Source organism: Tenrec ecaudatus, chromosome 5 (assembly GCF_050624435.1).
Source record: "Tenrec ecaudatus isolate mTenEca1 chromosome 5, mTenEca1.hap1, whole genome shotgun sequence".
In the NCBI taxonomy this organism is placed as follows: domain Eukaryota; kingdom Metazoa; phylum Chordata; class Mammalia; order Afrosoricida; family Tenrecidae; genus Tenrec; species Tenrec ecaudatus.
This window is the reverse complement of record NC_134534.1, coordinates 30,304,769-30,327,311: the sequence shown is the minus strand read 5'-3', so window position 1 is coordinate 30,327,311 and position 22,543 is coordinate 30,304,769. Positions and strand designations below refer to the sequence as shown.

Here is a 22,543-nt window from a genome sequence, read left to right as displayed (position 1 = left end):
AGCCAACAGCATTATATTATTCTAATGCATCAATTCTTCTTTGCTCTTCCTCATTCATTGTCCACTTTCACATCAATAAGAGATCATTGAAAATACCATGTTTTGGTCAGATGCTTCCTAGACTTCAAATGGATACATTTGCTTTTTTAACTCTTTAACGAGGTCTTATAAAGCAGATTTGCCCAATGTAACACGTCTTTCGATTTCTTGACGGCTGCTTCCATAAACATTGATCTTATGGAATCCTTGATAATTCCAAGCGTTTCACTATTTATTATGATGCTATCTCTTGATGCAGTTGTGAGAAATTTTTATTTCTTAACATTGAGTTGTAATTTATACTGAAAGCTACAGTCTTTGATTTTCATCAGCAAGCGCTTCAAGTAAATGGCGGGTAATATCCTTTTATATTCTCTTGAGCTTTGAGGAGTTAGTTTTCTCATTTCATTGCTTTCATATTTTCCACAAATATTTCAATCTATGGTTGGTTGAATCTGCATACAGGACCATCTATGTGGAGGGTCAACTGTACTAAGTTAGATTATATATATATATATGGCACTTAGGCAATATAAACTAATATGTAGGTATTGTTGTATCCTAGCTTAGTTGCTCCCAAACTTCTCTGCACTTTAGTATCACCTGGGAATCATTAAGAACTGTTCAAACTTCAGGTTACTCCCTAGCTAATTAAATCACATTCTATTGAGATAAGATAGGAATTTGTATTTTTTGAAGCTTACTAAGAGATTCCAATGTTCAGACAAATTTGGGGGACCACAGCAGTAGGCAATTTACATCAAATATCTTATTTAATTTTGCAACAACTTTTTTACTTCACAACTATTTTACAGAGGGCAAAAATGGAATTAATAATAAACATATTGCACACAATCTTCCAGAATATGGAATTTAAAAGGTTAAAACCAAGTTTCTCCCACTCCTAGTTCTATGCCTTTAACTGCTTTAAGTGAGCTTCTTAGAGAATTCTAAATTCAACTTAAAAAAAAAAAGTACACATTCAACCACCGAGATTTTATTGCGAATATCTGACCCAGAGTTGTTATTAATGTAATAAGGGAATTGGGAACATTGTGATGTCATTTGTTAAAAAATGTGTACCATAATTCATTAAAATAATCTTACACAATCAACAAAGACTTCTGATCAAGGTTTCAGCATTCCATCATGAAATTAATTTTGATAAATTATATACTATAGCTTGATAAAGTGTTTTTTTTAAAGCTATTATAGTAGCCAAATAAAGTCCAAGCCACGAGTCAGAGTGTCTATCCAATGTTTTCCTGAGAATAATTCCCAGATGTGCTGCATGTAAGAGGCCAAGATAACCTGACGACTGGTTTCTGGAATAATACTCTGTTTGCCATAAAATGCGTTCCTCCTGGGCATGTAATTTACTCTCTACACACCTAATTTAAGACCTAGATGAACCAACAGCACAGCTCTAATGGGAACACTGCAACAACAGGTTTTGGTATCTAAGTGGCAGATGGCTCAAGACATCATTAGCTCTTCCTCTTCCAGACTCGTAACCACATCACAAGGTCAGAGCAAAGAATGACACTTCTACTTTCCTGATGACATAATTATGGGTGTAGACTTCATTTTGGAGAGAATCCCCAAAGAGCTTATGTCAGTACAAATTGTAAAGACACTGACATAGGAGTATTGTTAGCATTTCTCTCCTCCTACAGTGATTGCTAAGAACCCCAAGCCATTTGGCAGCAATTCTCTTATTGTGAGAACCCTCTGCTTGACCTGTAGTCCACTATTCTTCAGTCTTACCTGGCATTTTAACACTGCCATCGAGTTGATACCAACTCACAGTGCATGACCCTATAGGACAGGGTAGAACTGCCCTTGTGGGTTTCTGAGACAGTAAGTCTGTAACAGAGTAGAAAACTCCATCTTTCTCCTGAGGAGCAGGTGGGTGGTTTCAATCTGCTGAACTTGAGGTTAGCAGCTCAGTTTGTAACCATTACACAGCCCAGCTAACGGCTCTCCAAATGTCATCAACTAGAACAACAGTGGGTTTGGCTCCGTCTGAAGTACTGATGAAAACTGCCGTGGATTGAATCGTGTCCCCTCAAAATAAGCGCTAGCTTGGCTGGGATATGATTCTCAGTGGTTTGGCAGTTATATGGTGATATAAATTGGCAGTTGTATTATGATGCAATCAGTTCTTAGGAGGTGATCAGCCAATCAGTTGTAGAGGGGAATGTAGTATGCTTAATCAGATCACAGCCCTTATCCCATGCAAAGTGTTTCACTGGGTTGTGGCCTACCTCACCCTTTATCCTACAAGTGATTACAGGAGAGAGGAGGGACCTTATACCACCAAGGAAGAAGAACATTGAGTGGGGCTGTGTTTTTAGCCTGTCATCCTGAGCTGAGAACCCATAGATGTTGGGGGAGAGAGTTGCTAAGCCATAGAAAGGTCTCCCAGTAGGAGAAACACAAAGAGGTAAGAACAAACAGAGCAAACAGAACAAACAGAGCAAGCAGAGAGAGGGGACGATCTCTCGAGCTGACATCCTGAATTTGGACTTGTAGTCTCCTAAACTTTGAGAGAATAAACTGCTGTGTGTTCTATCCACTTGTGGGCTTGATATCATAGCAATGCTAGATAACAAAAACACAAATCAGAGAGTTAACATCGCTTTGATGTTCTCAAAGGTGTTTTCCCACCAGATATGCTATTTTCCAGAAGACAACAAATTAGCTAGCTGATTTTTAAACCAGGCGTTTTCTCCCCATTTTGAGATATAAACAGCCTTTATTTTTCTTTTATGACTATAACACCATTGACTCCCCACTGTAATTGCTCAGTGTGCACTGAAAGGTTGGTGGATGGAACACATCAACCACTCACTCTGTGGAAGGCAGGTGTGTCAGTCTGATTTGTACCTTGGGAGTCTATAAGAAAGTTCCTCTATGTCTTATGGGGTCTCTGTGATTGGACTCAATTTGACATCAATAGATTCAGTTTTAGCCATTCACTGTACCTTCACTGTGCAGGACTGGGCAGCGCTTCATTCTTTTGTCCCTGTAACGGACTCAATGGTAGTGGGTTTTGTTGTTTTTGTTTCTGATGTACTAATTTTTTTTAAAACCTTGTTTCTTGTTCTTCTCGTATACCAAAACACACTGCCATCGGGTCAATTCTAACCCACAACAACATGGTTTAGGGTTTCTGAGACTGGGAACAGACAGTCTCATCTTTTTACTTATGGAGTGGCTGGTGGGTTTGAACTACAAACCTTGAGGTGAGTAGCCGACTATCTAACTCACACTGTCACTAGGGCTCCTTTGTCTATGGTATATTCACCACAAGTTGAATTGATCAATTTTTCTTCACTATCCAGCTGTCTCCTGCTTTTGAAGCTATTGAGAAGACCATAATTTGAATTTGCTGCACCTCAATCATCAAAATGTTATCTTTGCTTTTTGAAAACTTTGAAGATGTGTTTATAGCAGATTTTTCCAATTCCATTTGGTTTCTTTATTACCTGACTGCTGCTCCCCTGGACCCTGATTGTTGAGAGAATTAATATTTATGAAATAATGCAATTTACCATAGTTTACTCTTCTGTTAAAAAATACTCCTTTCCTTCCTGTAAACAAATGCAGTTGCCTCTCCTAAAGATGATTTAACTTAAAAAAATTCTGCTCACTTCAACAACATATAACTAAAATTGGAACGATAGAGATTAGTAAGATGCTGGCACAAGGGTGGCATACAGATTTGCAAACCAAAATCAAATCAAACTCAGTGCCAACTCATAGTGACCCAATAGGGCATGGTCAAAATGTTGTCCCTTTGAGTTTCTAAGAGTAAATATTTTACATGAATAGACAGTCTCAGCGTTCTCTCTTGAAAGAGCTGGTGGATTGGAACCACTGACCTGCGCGATAGTAGCTTAATGCATAACCCTACGCTACCAGCACCCCTTACAAATTTTGGAAATTGTCCCTATTTTTTAGGAGGGATGAAAATAGGGATCCCAGGCAGGAAGCAGAAAGACTCCTGTTACATTGACGGGATTGCAATCAATGCCAATAAAGAAAATATGTATAAATTATTGAATGGAAAACAAATTAGCTCTGTAAATTGTCACCAAAATTACAATAAAAGCTTTGAAATATTTATATATTAAATTTTAATTTTAAATAAAGTCACATTCTGAGGTTCTTGGAAGGACATGAAATTAAATTTGTGGGGACACTCTTTAACCCAACACAATTGGCTTTTAAACTGTGGAGTCAGAAGTTTCATAAACAGCCCCACAGGAGTGTATGACTCTACACATGACTGAAAACTGAATCATCACGGTGACTTTCCAAATTGGCATACCCGGGAAGGAGTGGGCATTTTCACGTGTGCAAATTCAAGATGAAATGCAAACATCGGTTGACTAGACTGAATTGTGGCCTGGCATTTTTTTTCCCTCCAGCATGTTTTGTGGATGGAATTCTCAAAGTTGAAAATAGAGTTGACTGTTGTTAATGTGGGAATTGTTTTATGATCAAGGGCAACCACTGAAAAGAGGGAAATTGGAGGTTTATAGTTTACATATCTGATCTGAAAGAAAACGCAAGTTTGCCTAACACCAATTTGCCAGATATAGGGGGGAAAATCAGGAATGGGAAGTAAATTTAATTGTATTGCTTTTCAAGCTGTGATTTTGAATTTGGTGTAAGCAGTGTGGAGGAATCTTAAAGAGTATCCTTATTTTGTCGGAGCCAGAAGTCTGGTCAGGAGAAGTGTCGGGAAGACCCATGACAGGGAGAGCAGCATGGGTAGACCCCTAGTCCCTTCGACATGGGCAACTGGGGAGTGCTGACATGCTAAGAACAAGCATAAAAAAAATAACATTTCTGGTTCTGGTTGTACTCAATATGCTATATTTTAAAAAAGTATTTAAAACATATCTACACCATAAACTAAGATCTCAGAAAATGTGGTTTTGTGAAGTATGCCCTGCAGAATTTCAGCATATCCACTTTGATTTAAGATTTACTTCTTACTTCCTTAAGCATGCATGTAATGACATTGACTATCACTATGTGGCCGGATCAATGATAAAAAGAATAGTTACAGTCAATGAAGCAAACATTTTAGAAATGAGAAGTTAGAGAGATAATGTGTTACCGCAATATTAACTTATTGCATATGATCCTTTTAAAAATCATTTTATTGGGGACTCATACAACTCTTATCACAATCCATCCATCCATCCACTGTGTGAAGCACATTTATTTCCCTCATCATTCTCAAAACATTTGCCTTCTACTTGAGCCCTTGGTATGAGCTCTTCATTTCCCCCCTCCCTCCTTACTCCCCTTAAAATTATTTTTTTAAAAAAGTACAACCGGGGTGCTCCTAGTCAACAAGGATGTGAAGATGTTATCTCATGTACTGTGGACGGGTTATTAGGCGAGAGGTCCCTGGAAAAGGACATTATGCTTCATAAAGTAGGTGGTTAGGGAAATAAAAAAGACCCTCAAATATCTGGATTGACATAGTGGCTACACCAATGAGCTCCAATGTAAGAGCTGTGAGGAGGGTGCTGGGCCAGGCAGTGTTTCGTTCTGTTCTGCAGAGCATCGCTATGAGTCCGCATGGACTTGACGGCACGTGATAGGTTTGGAAGAGTTTTTAAAGTAAGATAAAAACGTGTAGTGAAGATTCAAACTTCCTTTATCTCTTTCTCCAGAATATTGCTATTGTTTGCCTTTTATCCTTCTGAACAGTTTTCCTGGATAAATACCGACAGATAATTCCTTAGGTTTAAACAAACAAATATAAAACACACTGTTCTGCCTCTTGTTTTTTTGTTAACAAATAGACCTACCTCATTTAAGCACACGATTCACTCCACTGAGTACTGCTAATGGGGACTGAGGGCTTCTTAGGATTGAAAAGGTTTTGGTTACACATCCTTGTGAATATACTAAAATGCAGTACCGTGTACACTTTTAAATGGTGGATTTTGTGGTATGTAAAGTGTAACTATAAGATAAAAACTGGGACCCTCAATAAAGTCTGAGGAGTATAATCTCCAAAATATGTCCAATTAAAAAGTACAGAAAAATTGTGGTTTGAAACTACCTGCTTAAAAAATTCTATACACATCTTTTTATAAGCATAAAATCTGAAGGGGTATCTAAGACCAGTAACCTTATTTCTGAAAGGAGGGCCATCTGAGGTGGCTGACAGACATCAGAGTATTGGTTTGAATTTTAATAAAGTGCTATCACCACTTCCATGGTTTAAAAATTTGAGAATTAAAAAAAGAATACTGATGCTTTAAGGTAGAAGTTTTATTTTAAAAAATCACCTTAATTTTATTTTGTAATAAATCCAGCAGATATTCACCCACTTAGATTTATTTATCCTTTAACAGTTGAAGCATTAAACAATGACAATCTTCACTCTCAACCCTAAATAATGTCATGCTCATTATATTTCAAATGGTTTTGCTTTCTCTTGGAGAAAAAAGAGCCCAGGCATAAACCTTTGATACTTTCCACTTGCCAGTCCTGCAACACAATTCTAATATGAAACTGATACTGATACTTGGACCATTTCCATGATAGGCAGAGAGTGCTCAGTAAGAGTGGCGATCCTGTGGCTAGTCTTGAGAGTCAAGAGCTATGATCTTTCATCCATTGTTCAATGTATTTAAATATCTGGTTTATATTATTCTCTAGCTCTTTCGGTTTGTTGCTAGATAGCTGATGTACTATTTCTTCCTTGTAGGAGGCCATGGCTTCTTCATAGAGAACTTGAAAAATCTCACACTGAATCTTCTCTTGCAGTTTCTTCTCATTTAAACCCCTTGTTTCAAGCCTTTTGTACAATGCACTGTTATCTGTTCTCAGCGTTCAGGGAAGAAATCACAGCCATGGTAATCAATAATAACCCCACCTCCTTTCATTTGGGTTTCTAACTCATCAACTCCTCTAGCTTCATCTGAAACGGCCAGCCGTCCTCTTCAACGTAGCCATCACACAGCGGCCCTTCTTTAGCTAAACCACCCTCATGAATGGATTTCAGTCTGGATCTTGACGCAAGTTCTTCGCCTAGTATGGTTTTGCCAACCCCTGCTGTCCCGGTGAGCAGGATGTTGGCTGCAGCATGGTCTTCACAGCGATGGCCGCATATGATCCCTTTATCACCCAAAACATTAGATGCGTGGCAATATGTTTGCACAGCAGGTCCACCATGGCCTGTCAGGTTGGTGCTGGAGTCTGCATCTCTGTTGTTCTCGTGTTAGACAACAAGGTGGAAAATCCAGCGTTTGCTTTTGGTGCCATTTGTTTATCCAAGATTCCATTGATCTTTTGCTAAAAAGCACTCCTTTTTCTCTGCCCTCCCCTTGATCGGCTGCGTAAGCAATCCAGAGCTTTCCACTCTGCTTATCAGTGGATGTACACGATACAATCACAGGCGCTAAGTGTGTTTTTGCTCATCCCGTAGGTGAGTAAACTGACAGATCACAAACATTAATTTGCTCGGGCTCATAACGTGGTGAGGCTGAGACGTAAAACACATCTTTCTGACTCGAAGAAAATCCATGGTTCTGACCACAAGAAAGCACTGCCCTATGCACGTGCCTCATCTCTCCTACTGTAAAGCGACTGCAAAAAATTTTTTTTAATTAAAAAAATAAATAAAGCAATTGCGTAGAGGGAAGCAACTATTTAAACTAGAATTTAAAATGACAACACACCCTCTCCCTCTGCTCCCCCCTTTTGTTTTTCCATTAAAAAAACTTCCTCATTCAAGTTTATTTATAATTGGATTCATGTCATGCACACTGACAAGATGAAGTGGAGCATTTTCAGCAAACTGGAAGAGCATTTGGGACGGGAGTGAAGAACCGGAGCCATTCAGAGGCCCTTTGAGTCACTCCATGAAATCGATAGTGACATCTCATGAGCCCGTGCTTTCTTTAGGAGCCGATCGAGTATCACAGACCTACACATCAGCTCCACCTTGATCACCCCCCTTGTTTCAAAAATGTTGAGCGTCTCTTAATGCTGTTACAAAAAAGAAAAGACCAAAGCGAGTCAGTGAGTTGGATGAATACAAAATATTTTTAGTTTCCTGTTTAAGTACACGAACTGTTGGTAGTAGGAGCTAGTTAATTAATCCAATTTATACAGATGTAGAATGTCTGTTCTCAAACACAAGTGCTCTACTTGTCCTCATTCATAATTATTAGGGAATTTTGATTTATCCTTGAATTTATTATTGTAATAATAATTTTCATTATTACTGTATTTTTGTGAACTTTTTCTTCCTCTTCCCTGCTACAAGTACTTAGGATTATTGACACATTTATCAACTTTTTTCACCTCCATAAATTCTTAGGCTCTACTTCCCATGAGATCACTATGAGGTGAAATGGACCACATGACACCTCACTATAATAATAACATTGACACGGTGTCTTAAACAGATTAATAGCTGAATTAAAACAGCTTATAATTTCTAGCCCTATTACTTCACACCTGAAAAATGCAGATGTTGCAACCTTGTTTACTGAAAGTAAGACGGTCTTGAAGCACTTGCTGAGGGAGATCAAAGAGCCTTCAGCATGGATGACCACTCAATGTAAAGAAGATCAAAATTCCCACAAATGAACCAATAGCTGACAGTATGGTAAAGTTTGAAGTTGTCCAGGAGTCTGTCTTGTTTGAATGCACAGCCAATGCGCATGGGAGCAGCAGTGAAGATTCAAGCTGCATTCGGTAAATCTCTACCTAAGACCTCTTTGGGGTATTGAAAGCCACGGCTATTTGATGACTCAGGTGTGCCTGACCCAAGCCATGGTATTTTCCTATATGTCATATGCACGTGAAAACTAGACATTGAACAGAGAAGACCGAAGAAGCATTGATACATTTGAATTGCGGTGCTGGAGAAGAATATTGAAAGTACCATGAACTGCAAAAAAGGGACAGAGGCCTGTCTTGGAGGAAGTATGGCCAGAGTGTTCCCGAGAGGCAAGGATGGTGAGACTTCATCGCACATACCTTGGGCATGTTGTCAGGAGAGGTCAGTCCTGAAGAAGGACATGCTTGATAAGGGAGGAACAGCTGAAAAAGAAGCCCCCTAGGAGATGGCTTGTCACAGTGGCTGCAACCATGGCTCAAGCCTAGGAACAGCTGTGAGGATGGAGCAGGGCTGGGCATGGGACCTGTGCATAGGGTTGCTATGAGCCAGAGCCGTCTGGATAGTACCTGCCAACAACAGCCACACCCATTTCTCTGTCTCACAATGGCACACGCACACACGCTTCCTCCTGCACGTGTGATCGCTTTCACGTTTGCCGTCCCCCACTTTGTCCTCTCGCTGCTTCCTTCGTAACATTACTGTCGCTCGTCGTGCTTCACTCAGTTCTGACAGACGATGACCCCTGGTTTCTCCAGCTTTGCCTTGTCCTTGCCTAGCTGCATGGGCAGAGAGCAAACCTGCATAGATTTTTCTGTTTTTACTGATTCTATGTCCCCAAAGAATGGCAAGCCATCTATCTGAACCTGATGAGCCCCCTTCTTTAGGAGCCGGGGTGACAGAGTGATTATGTGTCGGACGGCTGATTGCAAGGTCTGCAGCTTGAAACTGCCAGCTGTTTGGGGAGAGAAAGACTGGCCTTGCTCCTCCCACACAGTTATGCTCGGAAATTCACAGGGCAGTTCTACCTTGTTTTCTAAGGTCACTATGAGTTGTCATTGACTCATTGGCAGCGAGTTTGGTTTGGGGTTGTGTTTTCTTGGGTTAGCCAAGTTTTTATTGTGATAATGCCATATGAGCACTCCAAAAAGCTCAGCTCCAGAACTCTCTCCCTGATTGGTCCAGTGTTGTTGCAGCATCTCCAATAATGTGTGTTGTGCTTCCTCTCCCCATGAACCTTGACTGAAGACCTAGGTTTCTTTGGAATGGCACTATAGCTCCAACTCAACTGCTAGCGAGTCCGTCTTGACTCATCGGACCTCTGTAGTATGGAGTAGAACTGCCCAGTGGGGTTCCTAAGCCTAAAAAAATTTACAGGAGCAGAAAGCCTCATCTTTCTCCCAAGGACAGGCTGGTGGATTCAAACAGCTGTTCTCGTGGTTAGCAGTCTACTAAATAACCCACAATGCCCACCATGGAACTAATCTAGGTCTGTGTAATGTAGTTACTATCCCTGTATCAGTCATCCAACTGGTGATTGCTAATTAGCTGGGTCAAGTGTGCCATCACCGACATGCAGCAGAGCCATACTTCCAGAACCATGGGAGCTGGTTGGAGCGGTGGTGCCTGAGACAAAATCAAGACGAAAGAACAAAAAGGTGGCCAAAAGTTGCCCGAATCAGTAAAGGTTTAACACAGGACATCTAGCATTCATTTTAGATGTTGGATTTTTCACTCATTTGTTGTTCGTCGACCTAGCTTAGAAAAGAAGGACCAGGCAAGAGATGGGACCCGAATGATCTTTCAGTAGCTACCTCTTCAAAGACTAATGATGTGCAGAATTAAGGTGAAGAAGAGGCTCTTGGTGAGGGCTAATCGCATCTTTCTTCCATCACCTGAGCTGGTGACAAAGGACAGCTATTTGAGTGTAAATAATTTCTTACCTTGGAAAGAATATAGGACATTTTGAAGGACAGCATCTTCTGGCATGTCAGTCATATTTTGAGGGAAATAAGTAGTCAAATGCTGACCATGATTGTGAAGGAAGAGTTGCCATAAATGTTTAGTTGAATAGAGAAATTATAAACATATCTCTATAAGTAGTGGATAAGGATAAATATGAAATTACATGGGAATTCTGGGAAAAAATCCAGCACATCTAAAATTTTGTTGAGGATGATGATGCTTCTGGGTGGTAGAGAAACAACACCCAAGCCCACAGTGTTTTGGCTTCAGTGTTTATGAAATAGGCTGTGAGTTATCAACAAAGGTCTTCCATAGACAACTAGGTGGTTCAAAACCTCCTTATACAGAGCTCTTGCCTGTCTGCAAGGTGGTGTGAAGGGCCCTGAAGATTTAGAGTGTCCTTGGAACCCTGCTGGAAGCTATCCCTCTGGGGAAGATCTGCAATGGTTTGCTTCTTTATAGAGAGAAGAAACAGATATTATATGAAATGTGATTAAAATAGTCCCAGGTCCAAGGAAATTGCTCAGTAATTTTCTTACCGTTGCTGTGATTTTGGCCCTATCGCATCGAAATCTTTTTTTTCCCCCAGGGGCTAATTCCCGTGGAAGAACCTGCGGCACAAACCCCACTGGCATGTTTGTCTTTTTTGAGGGTTGACTGCAGAAGGCAGCTGGTTTCTGGTGTGCTTACTTTGAAAGCCCCCAGAGCCCCAGCACCGCCTGTGCAGTCAGGCTGGTCTGTAGCTTCTCGAGAAAGCACTCTGGACCGTCTTCAGAACGGCCCCCACCCCCACCCCAGGGAATAGTACCCATGCGTCACAAAGTGAACATTACACCCCAACTCCCTTCATCATCACATGATTACTGCTCTTCTTTGCAAGCTCGCTGAATCTAGTGCTTAGGAAAGCGCGGGGCAGTGAGGATCCGCGGGAAAGGCCAGACAGCACACGGCTTCCTCCTCCTCGTGGGCTCTTCGTTTTCCTGACCCCAGTTATTCCCCAACTGAACGCAAGTGAGCAGCAAAATCAAACAATGATATAGAGATCATGTTCACAAAGCACTGAGTCTCAACTACAGCGAACGACAGAGAGAAACGCTCATTTAATGCCGTACACCACGTGCTGCGTGCTAACCAATGCACTGCCAACGAGTGTATCCTGACGCACAGCCACTCGGGGTTTCCAGGCTGTATGTAAAGCCTCCTCTGTCTCCCCAAGAAGGGCTCGTGGTTTCAACAGCTAGCTTTGTGGTTAGCTACCCAGCATATGATATAGAGCCTTATCGTGACTACATTTTTTAAACCGAATTATTTGAGTAACTGGTTTTGTTAGTGCAATACGTTATAATTATGACCGAGTCGCATTTGGGTCTAAAACAATTTGTGTTATTTTTGGAATTTTACATATACATACAAAAGACAGATCAGCTTGTCCTTTCAGGAGTTTATGGTACGTTCAATATTCGTCGCGAGCACCACAATTCAAATGCATCTGTTTTTCTTCGGTCTTGCTTGCTCAATGTCCAACTTGACATGCATGCGAGGAACTAGACAAAACCATGGCTTGGGTCAGGCGCACCTTGGTCCTCAAAGTAACATCCTTGCTTTTCAATCCTCTGAAGAGGACGTATGCAGCAGATTTACCTAATGCAAAGCATCTTTAGATCTCTTGACTGGATGGGGAGGGGGTGTGAAAGATAAAAAGGATTCGAGGAGAAATGATGTTTTCAGCTTGAGCACCGGGAAGAATGAATTTCCCGTTGACTGAAATGAGCCAGGCCATGAGTGCACCCGGTTTGGGATAGGCATGCTGAGTGGGAGAACACGGGATCGATCTTCTGCATGAAAAGCTTATGAGGACTGGAGGGAGAAGCGCAGCGTCTGGGAGAGGGGTGGAGGGGCGGGGGCGGCGATACACATATGACTGGAATTGTTCGTGCCTGCTGCTGTGGTTTGTGGTTGTAATGTTCCCTTCGACTCAGGGCGAGCCCAGGAGAGAACAGTTGTGATGGGTGGGGCTTTCAGCGGTTGGTTTTCAGAAGCACAGTTGACTTGGGAGCAACAAGAGTTTGAACTGGGCTGGTCCATGCATACCCAGATTTGCTGAATTTCTTTTCCCCAGGGCTGTTGTGGGGAGTGCAAGTGCTGTGAGTTATCTTCTGAGCGCACCTTGTGACACCGATCATCTCAGGGTGAGCAGAGGCGCATTTGAGCTCACAGGTACAGCAGCAGGACACAGGGGACAAAGGGCCGCGTGTAAGTGGGCCAGCGCGTTCAAACTCACCTAGTTGAAAAAGGGTCAACCATGCACTTCCAGGCTTTCCGTCCTAGTTCTTGGCTTAGATAGCGCTGCTGAAATCTATTCAGCACCATAGCAACCCACAAGCTTCCACTGACAAACAAATGCTGTCCATACTTGAGGCTGGGCAGGCAAGGCAGGAATTGAGCCCAACTCTTAAACAGGGAAGGCAAGAATTCTACCTTTGAACCACCATTACCTCCTTCATAGCTCTTACACTCTCAGTTTGTTCAAACTCACTCCCTGCCACTGAGCCAAAGCGACCCTATAGGACAGGATGGAACTGCCCCTCTGAGTTTCCGAGACTGTAACTCTTGACGGGAGTAGAAAGCCTGCCATTCTCCCATGGAGCTGGCTGCTGGTTTTGAACTGCTGACCTTGGGGTTACCAGCTGAACATGTAACCACTACGCCACTTGGGCCCCCGCTCCAATTGGTCAGGAGGCGCAAAATGATCCTGAGCGAGACTCTAGTTGATTAGAGAAAAGAACAAATTATTATATGTTCATGCATTCATTATGCACCCATAATCAGAGAATTAGAGAATAGCCCTTGTTATTCCACTTATGGTAATGTCCACTTACCATCAACGAAGACACCGTTTTAACCCTTAGGTTGGTGCCGTCTGCAGGCAAGATCCAAAATAGTGAGGCACATGTTTATGCTTGCTTCATAGAGGCCAAGTCAGCATGGAAATCAGACACTCTTTTCTCAGCCAAGTTTGCTCTTTTCTCTAATCAACTAGAGTCTCTCCTGCTTCCCCTTCTTGATGCTGTCTGCTCCTCGTCAGGTTAGCGATTGTGTGGCATCTGATGCCTTTCTTTTGCTAACAGCTGTTTGAAAACTTGATTTACTTCTCTCTCTTTTGGAAAGTGAAATACCTTTGCAAAAGCAGGCATTTTTAATGATGAGTTTTCATTCCAAAAATATCACATATGCTAAGGTTTTAGACATTGTCTTAGAAAAGTGGTATCATTCGCAAAGCCAGGTTCAAGGTGCAATAGTGAGGACAAAGAAGAATTAGATCAGCTCTTTTGGAAACAATTTTTTTAGGACCTAAATTGGGAGAGAAAGATGCCAGCCTGTTTCCACAAAGATGTACCGTCTCGGAAACATGACGGAGCAGTTCTGTCATGCCCTATTGGGTCACTACGATTTGGAATCAGCCCGATGACAACAGGTTTGGGTTTGCTTGGTAAGTCACTAAACTCTTCTTTGAAAAAGAAAATGACTTCTTTTGGAGTCTCTTTGAATGTACAGTGGTTTGTTGTTAGTTGCCATTACTCGTGAGACTTTGTGTTCACAGAACAGAATGTTGTCCCGTCTGGCGCATCTTCATGCTCCTTGGTATGTTTGAGCTCATGGTGCAGCCACGGTGTGAATCCATCTCACACGGCATATCCCTTACTCTGGTGCACCCTCCACTTTACCAATGAGGACATCCTTTTTAGTGATTGGTCTTTGCTGAGGACATTCCAAAGTGAGCACAAATCTCTCCATCCTCCATTCTCAGCAACATTCTGACCGTATTTCTTCTAAGACCGGCTTGTTTATTCTCCTGGCAGTTCAAAGTCTCTTCACTGCTTGAACTGATGCCTCAGTTTGAATTTCTCAATTTTTCCTGCTTTCTTTCTCATTGTCTGGCTTTCATAAGCAGATGAGGTGAACAAAAGCCTATGACTTGGATCAGGTGCATGTTAACCATTAAAGCGACATTTTTGCTTTTTAAAACGTTGGGAAAGTCTTTTGCAGGAGCCTTGGTTGGTGCGGTACGCTGTTTGATTTCTGGACCGCTCCTTCAATGGACACTGATACTGATCCAGCCTTTACTTCATCCATCAAATAAACAAAAAGAAAGACTACTCATTCAATGCCCATAAGGTCGATTTCCCTTGGTAGTTTTAGGCCCCAGTTTCTTTTCCCCACAGATGAATGACTAAACTTTTCTAGTCTCAATTTAAAAGCTTGCCAGGAGTGAAAAAGGAATGCCAATGCAACCGATCTTCAGACAGCGAGTGCCAGGAAAGCAACATTCATAACATTGTCCTCACTGACTTTCCTTCTGAAATTGTGGTGCCAGAGAAACTGATTTACTGCTAGGCTGGCCTGAGATTTGAACTCTGTAGGAAAGATTTATTGACATCTACTTAGCATCAAGCCATACTCATCCTCCAAAAGACATTTGTCACTATAAACCCTTCTTTTCGGGTGACTGACAACTTCCATCAACTACTCTGGCCTAGGGCAACTAACAATAACAACACACTTCAAGAGAAATAGTGGTTTGAGTTTTTGATTCTTTATTGCAGAGTTTACCAATCCTTTTGTAATCTATTATTTCTACAAACCTTGTGGACCTGCGAAGAATCTGCTTTTAGGATCCCCTTCTAGGTTTCTGTTATGCAGGAATGGGAATCATAAATATGCATTTTAAGTAATTGATTAAATTACTTTAAGTAATTGATGAAATTACTTAAATTTAAGGAGTTGATGAAATCTTGCTGCCGGTAGGAGACTTTGAGAAATACTCTCAGAAAGAGGCGATACAACCTTGAGTATGAATTATGGCTCCATCTTTCTTATGTGTGCAACCTAGGTTGAGTTATGTGACCTCCCGCCCTCATATAGTTCTTATATATTTTTTCTTACGTAAGCTTTAATTGGGCAAATATACTTTCTGCTCATAAATCATTGTAAAGTTTAAAGTAAAGTAAGTCAGTAACTCTTAAGGTCTGACCTAGAAGAAGCAGCCAGTGAGTCTTGGTGGCATTCTTCCCAATCCATGCAAATAAAAACTAACCCACAAATAAAAGCACACATGTGTGCAAAAAACCCAATTACAAAACGGGCAAAAGATTGGAATAAACACCTCTCCAAAGGAGACAGGCAGATGAATCAGGAACAGATGCTCAACATTTCACGTCACTTGGAATTGCAAGTCAAAATAGCAATGAGCTACCGCTGCACATCTTTAGAACAACGAAAGCCCTAATCCCAGCAACCTCCAATGGATCCGGAGCAACGAGAATGCTCACTGGTTACTGAGGAGAACTTATCATGGTATGGCTCAGATCAACGGCTCCTTATAAAGCTAAGCGTCCACTTTTCTGATGGTTTAGCAATCACGCCTTTGAAGCCTTAGGTACACACTAAACTGTGTGCACTAAGATTCGTAGCCGTTTTATTCAAAACGGCTCCGAATTGAAAACAGCCAACACGTTCTTCAAGAGGTGACTAGATGAACAAACTCTGCACTGGCCTTGAGTTGATGCTGACCATGGTGACCCGAGGAGAGCCGGCCTCTAGGACTTCCAAGTTGTGGTTTTATAGAAGCAGCAGCCATTCATTTCCTGTGGAGCAGCTGGTGGGTTCAAGGAGTTGAACTTTCAGCTCTTGGCGCAGGGCTTTCCCATCGCATTACAGGGCTCCTTGACAACGGGTGCTAACGAGTGATTAGAAAAACGATCCAGTTAGGCAAAGTCTTGGAGGAAACATATACATGTTGGCAAGTGAAGGAGGCTAATCTGGAAAAGTTACGTAATCTGAAAAAGTGGGATCCCAAACATACGACCTTCTGGAAAGGAACAGTATAAGCATTGAATCAAATTCGACGGAGAGCTCTCCTGTGGGGGCAGAGTAAAGCTCTCCGTGTGGTTTTGGGAAACTGCAACGCTTCACAGGTACAGCTTGTGTCACTTTTCTCCTACAGAATAGGTAGTAGGTTTGAACTGCCAAACTTGCGGTTAGCAGCGGCAAACACATCAGTGGTTTCCAGGAGTTCAGGGGAATGTAGAGGAAGATCAGGTTGACTACAGGGTATTTGGGAAGGGTAGTGATGTGGGCACACACATGATACGCGGGCACAAGACTATGCATTTGTGGAATTGTCATGTACCCACTGCCATGGAGTCCATGCTGATTCATAGAGATCATAGGTTCCCAACTGTCCACTTTTCAGAAAAAAAATTTACTCAGTCCCCTCCTGGCAACTGAAAATTTTATACTATAGCCTATAATCAAGGATAAAGTGTAGGTATCTGATATTTCAAACCCCCTTGGATACTTCCAGTGTACCCCAGGGTGCGGAATCACCCATTTTGGGAGATACTGAAAGTCCTTAGTGATTACTTGAGGCTGTAAATTCTTTCAGGAGCAGAGAGCCTCATCCTCTCCGCTCATTGCTGCTGGTGGGTTTGATCACCGACGTTGCAGAGAGCAGTGTAATGCTTCCCCAGCACACCACACAGGACTGCACAACACACAGGAGGAACAGGAATATAAATTATCTTCTTTAGTTTGTCATCATGTATTGATATGGATTCATCATTTGTAAAAAAAATAGGTACTATACAAATGCAAGATATTAATACCAGGAGAAAATGTGTGCAGAAGGGAGAGGGAGGAGGTGACAAATCTCTACTTTCTGCATGCTTTTTCTGTAAATCTAAAACTTTCCTAAAAATCAGTATATTTAAAGGATCACACGTGTATTTACACCCGCCGAATGATGAAGTGACAGACAGCTGCAACAATTGTCCGCAGCACAGTCACGATGCTCAGAACGGTGCACGGCGGGGCAGTGGTTCGTCCCTGGTACATTGGGAGGCTATGAGCTGAAAGAAACTCGGTGACACCTAACGACAACAAAACCATATACACCGCATACACCTCACGGGCAACCTGGAATGGAGCAGTTCTAAAAATAGCACATTGGATTCTAGATCAGAACAGGAGGCACGTTCTCTTGGAGGAAGCAGCCCAGGACACAGTCAAGGTTATGGAACATAAACCTGGGTCAGGATTTTTAGCAGCGAGACTCTGATTAGGGGCACTGGTCATCAGGAAGACAAAGAGGTTGGAAACATTCTCAAGTGGTAATGATAAGACCTCTGAGTTGACCAAAAAGCTTAAAGTACTTAATGCACTTAAAGTAGTCTGAGAGAGCCAGCGATTTACTTTGCTATATTCCATTACTTGTCAAGATTTGGAGACTTAGCAACTGTGCACAAATTAATTAGTCCACTGTTTACTCTTATCTGTGACACATGTCAGAGGGGTTCAAAAGTCAACCAAAGTGTTCTTGTGACTACAATTGATTCCAAATGCAGGCTTATGATAGTGTTTGCGTTGTTATAAAATAATTTATAGCAAGCATGTAAAGTGGATCAGTGAGATCTGAGGCCATTTACTGAGAATGTTTAAGTCCTGAATTTTATGTGATTGTTGCTTTCTGCTTCCTCTTTGAGATGCAGGGAAATAGCTCACTTTAGTCAGTTTTGGACAATATAGTAAATCATGAAAACAGCCAAATGAAAGAACTGGTTAGGCATTAGTACATTTTATGATGTAACTGTTATTTTCAGAATTAATCTTTTTATTATGGTGCAAACATTAGCTAGATTGTTGATTCATTTGCAATATAAATAATAAGTATAGATATACTAAACCCTACTATAATATACATGTTGTGGCTACTTGGCATTGAGTCAATTATGACTTAAAAGCAACATAGTTTGTTATATTGTTTAAATAATATCACATTATTATTTTTAAGGGACATATATTCAAAAGGCTTTGACTTGGAGTCACTGTTTGATAAGTTCCCAGAGATTATTTGGAAGGAATTTGATAAATTTAAACTCTTAATATCCTAATACTATTTTGTTAACCTAATCGATGCGTTACTGAGAGAGAAAAAGATATTCATGAATGAATAACCTATTTTTGACACTAACCTAAATTCTAGCTCTCAGCAAATAGATATGTTTTTGAGTGTTTTAACGCTGGGCTCACTTTATTTGGATTATTTTAAATGGATTCTAAGTTATTAGAAAGGGAAATATTAGAAGGCATGGAAAATTTGAAGTGCCTGTTGAACGCAGAAACATCAAAGAGAGAATTTCCCATTCCACCGATCAACAAACAATCAATTAAACAACCAAACTGAGGTTTCCTGGATGGGAAGGAATTCCACCTGAAGGTTATTAATATTGAATTCCCACCTGAGTTAACAGCTTGCTGATTGCTCCACAAATTTCAGACTTACCCATCCCTATGACCATATAAGCAAAGTCCTTAAATGAAGTCTCTTGGCTCTGTTTCTCTGGAGAGCAGAGACAGACCGGGGCACCATCCACCTCCTAGTACACAGTGTCAGCATCCTCCTGGGTGGTGCACTGTGGCAGCCCTGGGGCTCAGAGCCTGTCTTATATACATGAGTTGCTGGCAGGACAACTGTCACATAAACGTGCTTTGTGTGGTTCCTGGAGTGGCTTAGAGCCCAGTGGGTCAGCCCTGGGGATGCCAGTCACAAGTTGTAGGGCCTTGGACATGGCATGGTCTCCTCTTAGCTCAATTGGTAACGGTAGTAATATCCCTCTGCTAAGATCACGTAAGGGTTGAATTAATTGATGCATTTAAATTTCTGAGAGCAGGATCTGGCAGATATAAATGTTATATTCACCTTCTTCTCTCTTTAAAATAAGTCATGTTCTTCTTATTATGATAACTTCAAAGCTTGACCAGTTGAAATTTTCCTCTAGGGAGGACGTCTGTTCTTTTGACAAGCATTCTCACACTTCAATTCATTGAAGGCATTATTCTGAGGCAAACCACATTCTGCAGCCTAGCAGCACGACACAGATAAGGTACCTGTCATAAGGTGGGTGCGACCTTGTAACTCTCTGGGTGCAAGGGGAAGAAAGGAGAGCAGAGTAATAAATTTACAGGAAAAGTAAGAACTGGACTTCTCATGTTAGCTCAGTTCCACTGACTGGGGTACCTTCGTGCCAAGATGAAGTGGGGAAAGAAGGCATGTGGCGACATCAAACAGACAGGCAGGCGCTTCCCACCTTTCGCTAGAGCTGCTGTGGGACTCACAAAACAAGATGCCCGCGCAATTTTTCTGCCCTCTTCGGGGTTCGCGTTTCCCTGTGTGTGGCGTGGTGGTGGTTCTTTTTCTCTCTAGTCTCTCTTTTTCTTCAATTTCTTCCTGCACAACTTTTCCTCCTTTTCCACACTCAACATCCATTTAGGATGTTGATTTTGTTCAGTGCCTTCGAGTCGGTTCCGAGTCACTGGGCTCTCTTCGTATAGCATGGAAAACCACTGGCCGGTCCTACGCCATCCACCCCATCGTCACGTTGGAGTCCGTGTTGCAGCCCCTGTGTCCGTCCATCTTGGAGAGCTTCATTCAGGACAGCACGGTGAGAATCTGTTCTTCAGCTCACGTTTGCGTATGTGCGGTGGAGGGGTGGAGGGGCTTACCGTTGTTGCTCCTTTGATCTTTGTTTCCTTATTAATATTTCACACGTTTTAAATCTGTCTGGTAGCAGATTTCTTTTCCTGTAACAACAACAATCCCCCACACATTAGAGAAGGAGGACTCCGGGAGCTCCCTCATCTCAGGAGTGAACTGCCACTCGCAGCCCAGTGGCTCAGGGGGGGAGGATGTGGTGAGGTGGAGAACAAGGACAAGCTATGGGAGAATTGCAGTGGATTGGTACTTCCTGCTCTGCCTTCAGGAGGATCTGAAGATCCCACCTCAAATACATAGTTTGATTCTACATTTAGTAGTTTCAGTTGCACAATTTTAAAAGTGATGCTTCCAATTTTGCCTCAGTGGGCACTGTAGTGTGGGCTGTTACTTTCCCAAGATGAGCATTGTGATTCTGTATTGTGTCCCTGCCTGGGCTGCTCAGGAGGCTCTGCTATTTCCCAAAGGGAGAGCCCACTGCATGGATTTCCCGGCTGACAAGCCTTGCCCTCCCCTAAGGCCCATGGACCAGAGCTTCCCCAGTGGGTCATTCCAGTGTGCTAACGAGAGAAAACCCATTTCTCTGAGCAGCACTACTTTGATTCACTCCCACAGTCACCCGGTTTCGTGGGAAGAGGGGAGAGAAGGAACTATTTGAGAATTCTAAGTTGCAGGCACTGAGTAACTTGCTGTGGCAGCTGTGGTGTCAAGTTGGTGACGTTCCACGTCTTGGTGATTTGGGGAGGATGTTGTTGGTAGTTGTGATTGGGTAAGCTCTGACGCATGGTGACCTTACACATCACAGAACTAAGCATTGCTGGGTCCACATGATCTCCACGATCACAGGGATGCTTGAGTCCATCGTTTAACTGGGGAGGATCGGTTCTTTCCATTGTTTCTAAGTTATTTGAAGTTTGGTCAAGTGGGTTGCCTCTAGTCCCCTGGGTGACAACAATGGCTTTGTGTTGGACACTGTGCCCAAAGATTGGCAGTTCAAACCCACCCAGAGGCACGATCTGCATTGCCCAGTGCTCCTAGAACAGTAGTGCCGCAAGTAGATGCGTTCAACAAACAGGAATTGTTCTCTCTCCTACTATAGGGCAACTAGAGGGCTGAGTGCAGAGGGCCAGCCCTAGCGGAAGGCTTCCGCTCTGCTAGTTCACAGGTTTGGGGTAAAGCCCTTGTCTTCCTTCAGTCGTTGTTGCCTCAGCATCCCTTGGAGGGCTCCGTGTGTCCTTACATTAAACGTCCCAAGGCCAGGAGTTTATCAAGAGGAACCTTGAAACATGCACTCTAAACCCACTGCGATGGAGGGAATTCCAACTCACAGGACCCTATAAGACAGAACAGAACTTCCTTGCAGGGTAGCGGTTCTCAGCCTGTGGGTCACGACCCCTTTGGGTGTCGTACAACCCTTTCACAGGGGTCGCCTGATTCATAACAGTAGCAAAGTTACAGTTATGAAGTAGCAACGAGAATAATTTTGTGGTTGGGGAGTGGCCACCAAAAATGAGGAATTGTATGAAAGGGTTGTGGCATTAAGAAGCTTGAGAACCACTACATTAAACAGTTTCTACTTACTGAAAGGACTGAGAAGGGCTTGAACCCACTAACCTCTCTGCAGGGGAAAGAGCTGCTGATCTGCTTCCATAGACGTTCACGACCTGGGCAGCCCCGGGGGGCAGCTCTATGCCGTCCCATGTGGTCACTAAGAATTGACATTGACTCGGCGGCAGCAGGGTGAATTTTCACAGAAGCACACCACCAAATGTTTCTCCATCTGTAGTGAGGTTTAAAACGAAAAAGGCCTTTTCCCCGACCCAAGGAAGCTATTTACAAAACAAAAAAATATTAAAATTTCACAGGATATTGCTTTTTCTACGTTGGCATAGTAGAAAGCATTAGGCAAATCTGGGAACTGAACTAACTGGTTCGAAAAGAAAATAAACAAGTTCATCTTTTTTTTTCATTGAAGAACACACTCAACACAACCTGGAAAATGAAATAAAAAACCAACGGGGCATTACGTTGGTTTTAACAGAACAGGATGATGGAATTAGTGAGATGAAGCAAGAAGTGAGGGTCGCACTCGGGCGAAGCGTTAGGAGTCTTACACATCTCCTGCATCTCCTTCTTTGTGTGTTTCTTTTGAGTTCCCTTGTAGATGGCAGGTGCACAGAATTGGATCCCTGAACTGTATTCCACTTCATGTGTCGTTAGCTATCTATAGACTTTATTATTTTTAATAGTGCAATGAGCTGTCCTGTGTCCACTACCCATAAGTTCTTGACAAAAACAAGAAGCACCTTATTGACTCTATATTT

General features: G+C 42.2%; 1 pseudogene; it reads right to left on the bottom strand.

The window, feature by feature from the left end:
* Positions 1-6,669: 6,669 nt before the first annotated feature.
* Positions 6,670-14,303, bottom strand: LOC142448676 (adenylate kinase isoenzyme 6-like; annotated as a pseudogene).
* Positions 14,304-22,543: the final 8,240 nt, after the last annotated feature.